Consider the following 10919-nt stretch of genomic DNA (forward strand, 5'->3'; position numbering starts at 1 on the left):
TTGTTTAGCCTGAGATGTTTTTACTGTGATATGTTTTGACAGATGTTTATGCTATTTTGAGATAATGACTTATGATTTTTATGTGATGAATTGTTAACTATGGTTTTATTAATGATTTAAAATGGAAATTTTGGACCGTATTTTTGGGATGTTTCATAGCCCTTATGAACAATAGAGTAGTCCTTTTTCAAAGTTTTGCCACAAAACTTTATGTGCTAGCATGATTATATGTTATTGTTTGTATGTGTATAGCGGGCGGGGCCGAGAGACAGGCGCGGCCTGGAAGAAACAGATTTGTATACCGAGCGGGGCTCGATGCCAGACGGGGCCTGATGCCGGACATTGTCCGATGCCGGGCGGGGCCCGAGGATGGGGCGGGGCCCCAGTATATGTGATTATGTGTATGGTATGTGGTAGTTTGGGGGAGACTCACTAAGCTTCGTGCTTACAATTTTCTATTTTGGTTTTAGGTACTTCCGGTAGAAAAGGGAAGAGCTCGGGATGACTATAGTGCACACACCATTGTTTAGCCTGAGATGTTTTTACTATGATATGTTTTGACAGATGTTTATGCTATTTTGAGATAATGACTTATGATTTTTATGTGATGAATTGTTAACTATGGTTTTATTAATGATTTAAAATGGAAATTTTGGACCGTATTTTTGGGATGTTTCATAACCCTTATGAACAATAGAGTAGTCCTTTTTCAAAGTTTTGCCACAAAACTTTTATATTTTGGCATATTTAGTCCCTTCAACAAAGGTGTTATATTTTGATATATTTAGTCCTTACAAAATCTTTTGGCAGATTTAGTCCCTGCAACAAAGGTTATACATTTTGACAAATTTAGTCCTTGCAACAAATGTTTTGCATTTGGGCAGATTTAGTCCCTGTAATTTTTTAATTTATATAAAAGGTCCATGTAAAGTTTTAGTCCATGTTTGTATGATTTTCGTATTTTGACAGGTTTGACCCATGTGTAGAAAACTACTTACAAAATTGTCGCTTTTGGCTTTTACTAAACTGCTAATAATACATAAATAAATAAACCAAAAAAAAACAACCCTATTACGTAACATGGATTTTTTTCTAGTTTGACATTATACTAAAGCTTGTTATCTTTATGGAAAAGATACATTTGATGCAATCAATCCTTTCGAATACAAAAATAAAAAGATGTTAATACATACAATTTTTTTTATTTATGATAACATTGCAAATTTGGTTCATGTGGTATGTCAAAAAGTGGGACTTTGGTCCAAAATGTTTTGAAGTTGCACCAATGGTCCAAAATAAGAATTTTATTGCAAGTTTGGTCCAAAAATTTTAAACTTTTTATAATGACGGATTTGCCATTGGTATTTCCCTTTTTTATTTTTAGTTATTTTTTCCGTTTTTCTAATTAATAAAATGACAAAAAGAAACACCCCACCCCTACCCACATACTCACTCCTTATCTAACACCTTTTACCCTCTTCCACTTAACCATATTTGAGTTTGCAGGTTTGGTTTGAGTGTATGCGATGTGGGTTGGATTTTTATTTTTTTATTTTCTTGTAAATAAAGAAATGAAAAGGAAAAAAAAGGTAAGGGTATAGTTGTCATTTTAAAAAAGTTTCATACAAATTGGACTAAAGTCACAACAAATGAAACCTTTTGGACCAGTAGTGCAACTTCAAAACATTTTGGACGAAACATCCAAATTTTGACATACCTCAGGGACCAAACTTACAATTTTGTCTTTATTTATTTCTTGAAGAAAATAGGCGGGTCTGTTTCCGCTCATTTTTGGACAGATTGGAAAAGGAAAGCGAAAAATACATTTCTTACCCTTCTTCATGTTTCCGCTTTATCTAACCAGGCGTTAAAATATAATTTGGCAGCAATACCCCCCATTTTCCTTTGCAACCGGAGAACGCGGCTCCTTCCATCTTTTTTTCCCTTTTTTTCCCCTCTGCCTTTCCTTCCCATCTTTCAAATTTTAAACTCAAGAACACAACGTTATTTTGCCCAAATAACCGATAATCAACCTCGTTTTTGGAAACCCTAAAACCCCAATCCGTTATCTATCCTTCCTCTCTTTCAAATTTTAAACTCAAGAACACAAGAACACATCCTTATTTTACCCAAATAACCGATAATCAATCTCGTTTTTGGAAACCCTAAAACCCCAATCCGTTATCTATCCTTCCCATCTTTCAAAATTTTAAACTCAAGAGCACAAGAACACATCATTATTTTGCCCAAATAACCGATAATTAACCTCGTTTTTGGAAACCCTAAAATCCCAATTCGTTATTGCAGAGTACAAGACGAAGAAGGCTAAGTCTCTTATGAAAAGGGTAAGTTTTATTTAATTGTTTGATTCTTTTTTACGTTTCAATTTTAAACGACATTGTCTGTTGTTCAGATTGAAGAGGAACTGAAGGAGGTCGACCTAATCTTAGAAAAGTTGGACAAAAGATTAGGCACATACATTTGGAAATTGAAAGATCGAATAATGAAGGTCAAAAGAAAAGGTTGCGTTATAAAGCAAGTGATGTCATCAGGAGGAAAAGAATGTATGCCTCTGTTATGGAACTTCAATCTTATATCTATCATTTTCTTGATTAGTGAAGTTGTGAGTTGATCTAATTTCTTTCCTTTTCAGGTTTAAGAGGGATTTTGAGATTCTGGAGCAGCAAAGCATGAACCTGCAGCATCTGCTTCTTTCCAAGAAGCATATGAAGAATCTAAAAGAAATGGTAGGCTGTCTAGTTATTTTTTAAAGTAACAAAAGATTGAATTATTATTTACGCTGCTGAATATCAAATATATGCAAATGGAAGTGGAGGCATCTTGCAGAAGAAATCTAAGGGACATACATATTCAAGATTTGCAGGTACTTATTGGAATGATTCTCAAACATCATCATCTTGAATTCTTGATTAGGTTTTCTGTACTTTCTGGCCTTTTCTATTAATTGATTGATGTGTTATTATGTTTTTGAAGTAACCATGATATTATGTGAATTGTGATGAAATGTAGCATACCAAATAAAGGACCAACAAAGTATTAACTAACATACATACTGGTCTGGGCTAGTTTGGGCTTGGGGGTGGGATTTATGCAGAGGAAGAAGCAGCGATTGCTCGTGAATTACATGAAGATAAATTATTTGTAATAAATCCCAAGTTTTTTTAGTTCTCTATAAAGTAATTCATATTTATGAAGTCATAATTAGGGTTCTCTTTCTTCTTTTCCTGTGTTGGGCATTTTTCAAATTTTACCGACTTCAATTAGGGAACATCAAAGATGGAAAGAATTTAGTAATGAACTGGGTGGTTATGTTGGATTTTGGGGGCAGAGACTGATGGTTCATGATAAGCTTCTATTATATACTTTGGGTTTTCCTCCCATTTGTTGTATTTTATATCCTAGGTCCCCCAGAAAACAACATTGATGCCATTTGGTAGTCCACTAGTCCTTCTAATCTCAGGGGTAATGTGTGTGGCATGTGTTTATTATTATTATTATTATTATTATTATTATTATTATTATTATTATTATTATAATAATACTAAATTTATGTCGTATTTGTAGGTTAGAAGCACGTTGGTGCAACTGGGATATGAAAAGCTTGATTACATTATTGGACACACAGAACTATTAAAAACTCCAGATATCTCTTTAGTCAAAATTCAACATCTTGCTCTTAGCTGTATGTTTTTTGTATGTCTCTTTACAGTTTCAAAACTGCATTTTTGTTTTGTTTTGTTTGAATTTCTTTTTGTAATCTTTAAATTTTCATTTTTGGAATGTTGGGTTCCAAAAATTGAGCAACACCACCATAAAAAAGAAAGCAGGAGGTTCATAGTAACGACCATGTTCTTGATGACATTTTTATTTTTGATGTTGAGGTAATTTATTAGTTCTTTCTTAAGAACAATTCCTGTTTTCAAGATTCTAGCTTTTTTTTTCTTTTTATGTGTACAGATATTGTGGTAGCTTTGTTGACATGTGTTTTTTCATCGGTGTTGCTGGATACTAAGGTACTTTCTTTTACCGATTTTTTTTCACTTCCCTATAGATTTTGATCTTCTTCTTCTTCTTCTGACTTAATTATGAGGTCCATGTACCCTTAAGTGAAGCTAATAATCAGTGTGGCTGATGTTGAACATGACTCTTTATATAGGAAACAACAAATGAGCTCCACACCTATTTATAGGCCTCTTAGGAAGCTTCTAGATACTACAATACACTTACTACTTAATAGATAACTCTAGAACTATCTAACATACTCTATAAGCTTCCATATGTTTCTAGAATGTTCTACCATGTTCTGGAGAGGTCTAGGTTGCTCCAGTGTCTTCTAGAATTATCCATAACCTTCTAGGGTCTTCCATGTCGTTCTAGAGTTTTCTAGACTCTTCCGGTATATCTAGGGTCTTCCATGTCGTTCTAGAGTTTTCTAGACTCTTCCGGTATATTCCAGAGTCTTCCATAATGTTCTATAATCTTCTAGAGCATTCTAGAACAAGCTAAAGTCTTATAAATAATATTATTATCATGTTTTTGGGATAAATTCCGCAAAATAAATCTTTTTAAAATGACACTCTGATTTATTAGGCATAAACAAAATCGGTATTTTCTCGTCGTAAAAATGGGGATGTCACATCCATCTTTTACTCATTTGTCATATTATTAGAGTATTATGCTATTTGGTGAAATTCCTTAGACCTTCAAAGAAGAAAAACAAGAAGAAAACAAGCAAAACAAAATGAAGAAAATTGGGAAATCAAATTCAAAAATTTATTTAAATGGTAATACATAATATTTGAAGAAGATTTGAATGAACTTATTGGGGATATGGATGAACAGGAGCTTGCAGCTGAAGTTGAGAAGAACTTTGCAGTATGGTTTCAAAACTATGTGGGTGTTAATTTTATATTTTTTTAATTTTATTATTTTTTATTATGGCTATAATTAACTCTAATTAAGTGCTTTACCATTTGTCATATAGACACGTAAGATCGGGATAAAGAACAAGTATATATTTGACGTTTCCAAAATGCCATTCAAGAGAGTGAAATTATATAACGTATATTTTGTCAATGGTTACAAGTTTCACACAGAAGCTCATGGTCTGAACAAATCAACAATAAATAGCGGATTGTGTGTTAGTAGCCAAGGCGGTGATTATTACGGTAAGGTAGAGGAAATTTTAGAAGTCGAGTACCCTGGTTACCCAATTAAAACCACATTTTTGTTTAAATGTCATTGGTACGATCCAACACCTAACATAGGAGTTAAGGTTTACAAACAATATAACTTGGTCGAGATAAACGTCAAAAGAAAATACAACAAGTTCGAGCCGTTTGTTTTAGCCATGCAAGCTACTCAGGTGGGTTACATTCCTTACCCAAGTTTTAAAACAAACAACTCGAAATGGTGGGATGTATTTAAAATTAAACCTCGTGGTTGGACTGATGTACATGAAAATCATCCTAAGAAAGACTTTGTATTCCAAGAAGATGAAGTTGAATCAAATGAAATCATTATACCAACTACAGCCGATACAGACAATTATGATGATGTACGACATGTCAAGCAGCGGTTCAGATAATGAAAATAACATTGATGAAGAAGGTGAAATTCATGAGGACGACAATGATGGTATTCTTGACAGCGAGGGTAGTTATGAGTATAGTACATCGAGAAATGAAGAAGAAGAGGAGGAAGAAGATATTGACTAGATTTTTTGTTTCTTTATAAAAGGATGGTTAGATTGTCTAATTTTTAGTTTTTTGCATGCGAATTGGTAAATGTGATGTTATGTATTACTGCCCTTCATGAGAATTAAATAAAATGAAAATTTATCATTCTTTGGTACATTGAAAGCATTTACTAAAAGGGGACATGTGTTTTTGAGATATTTGTATGTACAATATTTTCATTAAATATCCAATTAAGTAATCGTTTATGTTATAATTCAATTTCTCTACATTGAAATGGTAAAAAATTATTCAAGATAACATAAACCTAATAGCAAATGTTTATTCTTTCATAGTATTAAAGACATAAAAGTCAATAAAACAAACAAAATATATTACCAATTCAAAAACATATCATTCAAACCATAGTTTACCAATTCCATTGATCATAAAAACAATTCCTCCATTGATCATAATAACAATAAGAAAATTAATTAAGCATACAATATGAACTTAATGATTCCAACTTTACCACCTTTAACTCGAGGGCCATTACAATATTCATTAGTATCTTGAATAACAACTTGAGTCGGGGTTTCATTGACATGAAAATTGATAGGAGCGTCGGGGGGGGAGGGGGCATCTAACATGACATCTTCACCATTGGCTTGAGCTCTCAACTCGTACATCTTCTCTCTATACCACTTGTTCGACAATTGTGGGTTAATCCAACGAAAAAAACCACAATTTATGTATTCATCATTGTAATTTGTGCAGCCAAGGAACCTCCGTCCAGGATTCTTTAGCGTCCATACCGTCCACATGCCAACTGGATGTACACATCCGCACAGCCTCACATTACTATTTGAAGACGACAACATCGATTTGCCCTAAATTATCTTCTTCCGCTTGTGGGTTTGCGAATACGGGAGTTGGATTGGACGCTTTATATATGCAAATAAATTTCATAATATGACACTATAATTAATGTAAAATACTTTACAAAAAAATAATTCCTAGCAAAATTGGCAACAAAAGTTGCAACATATAATTGCTCAATATAAAAAATTCCACGAGTTTTATTGCCGTTGCAAATTTCCATAGCTAAATATCTATGTATTTGAACTATTCCTTATCAACGTTGCTATGAAATTTAATTTCATCACAAATTAGCTAGGTTTTTTTCCCATAGCAAAACAAGCAAAGGAAATAAATTTCATAGCAGAATTCCCTAGCAAATACATACGAATGGTACTTCCATAGCAAATCAATTATGAAATTGTTTTCCGTTGAAAATTTTCGCTGCATATTAACTACGATAATTAATTCCATAGCAGTCGTACAACGGAAAATGATTTCGTAAAACATTTCGTTGGAAAATTGCTATGAATGTTTTTTCCATAGAAATATCGGTAGCATAATACCAACGGATATGGAGTCGGTAGCATTTTCCCTAGCAAGTCCCATGCTCGCTACCGAAAATAAATTTCGTAGGCAATGTGGTAGCAACCTTGCCATGGAACGACATTCCATAGCACGACCCGTTGCAGATCAACAACGAAAATACGTTCCATAACACCCTTCCCTAGCAAAATCGCGTTTTTCTTGTAGTGTTATTGGTAAAAAACTAAAGTATATTGCCTATGTACATTAATATATCAGCAAGGCGACATAACATATGAAATGAGAAAATGTAAAAAGTACAATGCTATAATTGAATGAAATTTTCAAAGTACCGACTTGAAAAAAAACAATTAAAGAGCAATGTTGTAATAGAACAAAATGAAGGTAAAATTGTATATCAAACAAATAAATCAAAGTACAATACTATTTATTCCTTTAAGCCCCCAAAATAGTTCAAACAAAATCCACTTTTTTATATAGGAAATTAGGAATAATGATTTTACCTCGTCCTAGCCATGGAATTACTAATGTGAAAGCTATAACTAATAGGACTTCCAATACAATTCATTTACTCCCTGAAAAAAAATTCCAGTAATGCTTGGTTTGATCCTCATAAAATTGGTGCATGAATCAGTCGAGGGTCGTTTGTATGTAAAACCACTATAAGTTCTTCCCCAACAGTCTTCATCGACTCATCAATCTTCTACTACCCAAACATTCATTTTTTCAATAGCAACTTGATCTACTACACAAGCAGAATAAAAAAAAAGCGACATACAATGGTTGTGTTGCAAGAAGCTTTATCATGAGACCATAATCTTTCCCAATGTAGACAATGATATATGTAAGGTCAGTGGCGGATCTAGGATTTATATAGGTTGGTGGCACAAGAATATACTCAAATACAATTTTTTTTGGGTCGGATCAAATGGTTCATGACATATTAATCACTAATTACTAATTACCATTTCTAGAAAAGGATACAAAAGTCTTTATATTTGAGTTGGGGACTATAGCCAAATAAAAACCAAAGTCGGGAAAATTTTTGGAAATATTCCAAAAGATACACTAAAACTTAAACTATTAGTAAAATATAAAGACCATAAATGTAATTTGCTATATTGTTTAAAGTTTTGTTGGGTGTTTTGACAATGAGAGAAAGGATGTTTAAATTTCTTTTTCTCTATCCAATTAATATAATATAATATTTAGAATTTTTCCAACCATTGGGGCACGTGCCCCCACACACCTCTGCTTGCATCCGTAAGCCCCGAACATGATGAACTCTTCGAGAATACCATGACGATAAAAATATAATGTTATAATAGAAAGAAATGAATTTTTTTTTTAAAGTACAATGTTATCTCAAACCAAATAATCAACCAATACAATATTTATGATAGAAATTACAAATATAATAGGAAGTAAACATCATAATCCGTTAGTTGTCTAGTTGAGGTTGAAAAGTATAAAAAAGGATATAAAATCAATTTTTCCATTGCAAACTAATGAACATAAAAAAACAAATTTAATTATGATCATTTCTTTTTCTCATTCACAAATTATATCATTCACCATATGTTGTGCCAATTGGAAATAATCTCAAACCAAATAATCAACCAATACAACATTTATGATATAAATTACAAATATAATAGGAAGTAAACATCACAACGGTTAGTTGTCCGGTTGAGGTTGAAAAGTATAAAAAAATGATAGAAAATCAAAACTTTTCCATTGCAAACTAATGGACATAAAAAAAGACAAATTTAATTGTGATCACTTCTTTTTCTAGTTCACAAACTATATTAGTCACCATATATTCTATCATTCACCATATGCTGTGCCATTCAGAAATAATCTCAAACCAAATAATCAACCAATACAACATTTATGATAGAAATTAAATTATATAATAGGAAGTAAACATCATAAAGATTAATTGTCTAGTTAAGGTTGAAAAGTATAAAAAAAATGGTAGAAAATCGAAACTTTTCCATTGCAAACTAACGGACATAAAAACACAAATTTAATTCTGATCACTTTTTTTTTTCCGTTCACAAACTTTATCATTCCCCATATGTTGTGCCAATTGGAATTAATTTCAATCGGCTAATATTTTAATAACTTTCTATGTTACGTATTTTTGCGGTTGTAATATTTTAATAACTTGTATAATATTCAAAACATATAAAAGGATGTAATATTTTAATAACTTGTATAATATTCAAAACATATAAAAGGATGTCATCAAATATTACAACCGCAAAAATACGTAAAATAGAAAGCTATTAAAATATCCATTTTCATTATAAAAGGTTGTCATCATATTCCAGGGCCAACATCTATAGGTCTCTTTTGATTCAAAGGCTGAGGTCTGTGAAGAAGCTATTGACCTAGTGGTCAGTAATATATTAGGTGTTATTTGTTTTTTCAAAGTGAAAACGATTGAAGTCTGCGGACCACATCTGTAACCCTTACAGTAGAAGAGGTGGAACAAACGGCTGCAACCTGTAATAAGAAGTATGTTTGTTTTTTAAAGTCTGCAGACTTCTGCAATAAACTGAAATTAACTATACAATAGTTAAAAATAAATCTAAATAAAAAATTTATTTAGTTTTATACAAATCAAATATAAATATCATTATAATGATATGATATTTAAAGAGGTTTATACAAAATAATTAAACATAATATTTCCTAAATAACAATAAATAAAATTGTTAATTTAGCTAAAAACATGTTCATTTTTGTTAAATTTTTGAAGGCGATGATTATTTTTCCGGTTAACTTCAATAAATTTGGTAATTTTAGTGATTAACTTTATAATTTATTAATAGTTGGTTATAGACAATGTAACACACAAAAAATATATATATGAAATTTACCAAACGGTTTTGAAATTTACTAAAAAATATTTAGCTAAAATATACTTGAATTGTTTATAATATCTTTCAAATATTATTAAAATAATAAACATGTCTTTGAAAAAATATTAAAATAAATCTAAGTTGAATAATATAACTTAAAGTAAGTGAGAAGTTGTTTGAAGATGATGGTCCAGTGCTGCCGCCACGTAGTACACGCGCAACAGTTTTTAAATCATAAGTCTTCTAAAAAACAAACTGATACAAAAGGCCAAATGTATATGTCCTGTGCGGCACATAAAAAATGGTGAGAAGTTATTTTTCTGAAAAAACAAAAAATAATGTAAAATATATTGCGGGGGTGGTAGTACTAAAATCCTCCCTAATAAATGAAGGTTTTTTTTTTGCCACATGTCAATCTCTCATGAGTTTTGACACTTGTCATTTTGTGGTATTTTTGAAATAAATACTATCCATTTGTTATTTTTTGGTTTGTTTCAATTTTTCAAATTAAAGTCATATACTTATATATGTAAAGTATTAAGGGAAAATGATTTGATAGGGTAAGATACTTTTTGAAATGTACACATTTAGTCCTTATTCTTTTTTTTTTGTAAATTAAACCCTTATACCAGATTTTTTGTAATTATGCAATCCTTTTGACCGGCTATAACCGGTATACCGGTCATATATGAATTTTCTTTTATTTTCTTGAAATGAAATAACCAGGTGGCATACATATGTCACCTTACGTGGATATTGTTAAATTACACCACATTTTGACAATTAGAGCTCATTTAATCAACCATTCCTCCATTCACTCAACCGATAATCCCTCAAACTTCTTGACTCACAATCACCATCAACAATGACAGAAGATTCAGATACAATCGTTGATGTACACTATAATGGGGTGTTCACACCTACCCCATTGATGTATTTTGATGGAGTA

The 10919-nt window shown here is 31.6% G+C and overlaps 2 long non-coding RNA genes across 3 annotated transcripts; both read left to right on the forward strand.

Moving 5' to 3' along the window:
• The first annotated feature begins 1973 nt into the window (after positions 1-1973).
• LOC145135999 (uncharacterized) lies at positions 1974-3678 on the forward strand. 2 transcript variants are annotated; one of them, XR_013720164.1, is made up of 5 exons: positions 1974-2345; positions 2414-2564; positions 2654-2747; positions 2832-2884; positions 3586-3678. It is a non-coding gene; the product is annotated as an uncharacterized LOC145135999 (long non-coding RNA). The 2 variants fall into 2 exon arrangements; XR_013720163.1 differs by having other exon boundaries at positions 2837-2884.
• A 119-nt stretch (positions 3679-3797) lies between these two features.
• Positions 3798-5792, forward strand: LOC145135778 (uncharacterized). Its single transcript, XR_013720034.1, has 4 exons — positions 3798-3902; positions 3979-4034; positions 4864-4914; positions 5006-5792. It is a non-coding gene; the product is annotated as an uncharacterized LOC145135778 (long non-coding RNA).
• The last annotated feature ends 5127 nt before the right edge of the window (positions 5793-10919 follow it).

Source organism: Lactuca virosa, chromosome 9, assembly GCF_052849685.1.
Source record: "Lactuca virosa cultivar CGN04683 chromosome 9, Lactuca_virosa_CGN04683_v6, whole genome shotgun sequence".
Taxonomy (NCBI): Eukaryota; Viridiplantae; Streptophyta; class Magnoliopsida; order Asterales; family Asteraceae; genus Lactuca; species Lactuca virosa.